The sequence below is a fragment of the Octopus bimaculoides genome, chromosome 14 (genome assembly GCF_001194135.2).
Source record: "Octopus bimaculoides isolate UCB-OBI-ISO-001 chromosome 14, ASM119413v2, whole genome shotgun sequence".
Taxonomy (NCBI): domain Eukaryota; kingdom Metazoa; phylum Mollusca; class Cephalopoda; order Octopoda; family Octopodidae; genus Octopus; species Octopus bimaculoides.
This window is the reverse complement of record NC_068994.1, coordinates 3,192,084-3,194,791: the sequence shown is the minus strand read 5'-3', so window position 1 is coordinate 3,194,791 and position 2,708 is coordinate 3,192,084. Positions and strand designations below refer to the sequence as shown.

Sequence of the window (2,708 nt, the reverse complement as noted above, 5' to 3'; positions counted from 1 at the left end):
ATATATATATATATATATATATATATATATATAAACACACACACACACATAGATATATACACACATATATTAATGTTTGTTTTCATGTTCAGTTGTAATAAAAACAATTTCACATTAATCTAATGGGTCACTCTATACTTTTGTAGAGTAAAGATTTATTATTCTTAAACAAGAATATTATCGACAGTGACTTTAAAGTTTCGGTCAGTTAAGCCATTGCTGGACTGCAAAGGATTAAATCCAATAAAGGCAAAAATAACTAAATTACAGACACATCTTGTATCTCCCTAACAAAAGGAACATACCTAAACATACACACTTATTCATAAAGTTCTACATACATGAATTAAACAATAATATAGCCCCAAATTTAATTAATAACATTTCCTTCAAAACACCTCTCCATAACAATCCACCCCAACAACCTGATTACCATTCCATTCAAACCCATATACCTAAGGAAGGTTTTAACCTAACAGAGACTATATAAATCAAAAATTAACTTTTATGCATTACAGTCTGACAATGGCTTAACTGGCTGAAACTTTGAGGTCACTGTCAACAACATTTTTGTTTAAGAATGATATATAGATGCAGGAGTGGCTGTGTGGTAAGTAGCTTGCTTACCAACCACATAGTTCTGGGTTCAGTCCCACTGTGTGGCACCTTAGGCAAGTGTCTTCTACTATAGCCTTGGGCCGACCAAAGCCTTGTGAGTGGATTTGGTAGACAGAAACTGAAAGAAGCCTGTCATATATATATTTATATATATATATGTATGTGTGTGTATATGTTTGTGTGTCTGTTTGTCCCCTCCAACTTCGCTTGACAACCAATGCTGGTGTGTTTATATCGCCGTAACTTAGCAGTTCAGCAAAAGAGACCGGTAGAATAAGTACTAGGCTTACAAAGAATAAGTCCTGTGGTTGATTTGCTCGACTAAAGGTGGTGCTCCAGCATGGCCACAGTCAAATGACTGAAACAAGTAAAAGAATAAAAGAATATATATATATATATGTGCACCCAGTGAGAAAAGTTTGGTTATTGAACCATAAAGAACATTTAATGTTCCCAAATACAGTTCCCAACAATTTCGTTTTTGTCCTTTAACAAGGATTTATCTTCAAGAGAGTTTTTACTGTCATCTTAATGAAACAACATTTCTGTAATCAAGAAAGATTTTCCCGCATTTCTGTTGAATCGCGTAGTTTTACTCCCACAACCCACATCAGTGACATTGTCAGAGAATAACAAATATGTCTTTTTGGTTTTGATAATTTCATTGAGTTTTCTCTTTGATTTGGACCCATCTATTATATGGAACGAGACAACTTGGCGTAGCTGTTTCAATGCTGACCACCTGACACAGCTGACTGGACATTTGGCTTGTTTTGGTCACTACTTTTCGGTGGTAGATGCAAACAGTCAAACACAAGTACACAGATATTATGTACACATGTAGAGAGTGAGAGAAAGAAAAGGAGAAAGAAGGTAGAGAGGGAGTGAGAGAGAGAGAGCGAGGCATCACAATTTATGAATAGAATGTGACTGATATAAACTCTTTTCCTCTCCTGATACACACAGAGAAATATGCTCACAGACATAAACAAAGGGGGAGAGATAGAGAGAGGGGGGAGAAAGAGAGAATGAGAGAATCATTAAAAAGTCTGATGTCAAATAAGTCAGCATCAAATCAGTGATGCCAAAATGTCTCATACCCTCTATTATATATATATATATATGTATGTATGTATGTATATATAGCTATAAATATATATACATATACACATGCAAACATACATCACAAAAAACACAGCATCCACTGACAAGCAAGTATGGCCTGGTAGCATGGGCCATGGTTCTTTCAACTGCATTAAGTGTGTGTGTAGTCAGGAGCAAACACAGACAGCTCCTTGGTTCTTCCACCTTTGATTCAGCAGAAAATCCAAGGATGTGACAGCTGGAAGGGGAGGGGGAGAGAGAGAGAGAGAGAGAGAGAGAGAGAGAGAGAGAGAGAGAGAGAGAGAACTGTACCAGCAGCACTCAGCCTGGTGGAGATCGGAGTAGCGTGAAATGAAGTACGTTGCTCAAGGACACAATGCACTGCCTGGTTCAGGAATTGAACCTAATACCTTATGATCATGAACCCATTACCAAACTACAAGGACTTGCACCATCACACTCACATATATCCACACATATTTAGATATACACATATATATATATATATATAAATACATATATATACATACATAAATATTTGGCAAAACAATCATTATTACTATCTGCCTGATAGCCTTGAGCTATGGATGAGTTTAATAGGCTAAACACCAGGATTAACACCTGACTACAGCAAAGGGACTTGCTCAGATCAATGGCTTAGTGTTCAGGGCCAAGGTATGTCTCAGGTAGAGGCATATGGTTGTGGCTGACAGCCTGGAGAAGACTGGGTGCCACCAAGTTAACTTGCCCATGATATATTCATGATGCTGACAATCAGACTGGAATCCATACCGTACCAGTCAATGCCCAGAGTAAGATCGCAGACCGACTGGACAGGCCTCAATTCTGCTGACTCACAGAGGACAGCAAAAGACCAAAAGAAGTGACAAAATCTGGTTGCAACGTTGTCAATGAATGCTCCAATGGCTATGTGGTCAAGGGATAGGAAGGAAGGATATATATATATAAATATATATATATATATA

General features: G+C 37.4%; 1 protein-coding gene across 1 annotated transcript in view; it reads left to right on the top strand.

Moving 5' to 3' along the window:
* The window catches only part of LOC106870090 (zinc finger protein 658B), a 58,582-nt gene that overhangs the window by 35,801 nt on the left and 20,073 nt on the right, over positions 1–2,708 (top strand). The gene's annotated exons all lie outside the window — the stretch shown is intronic.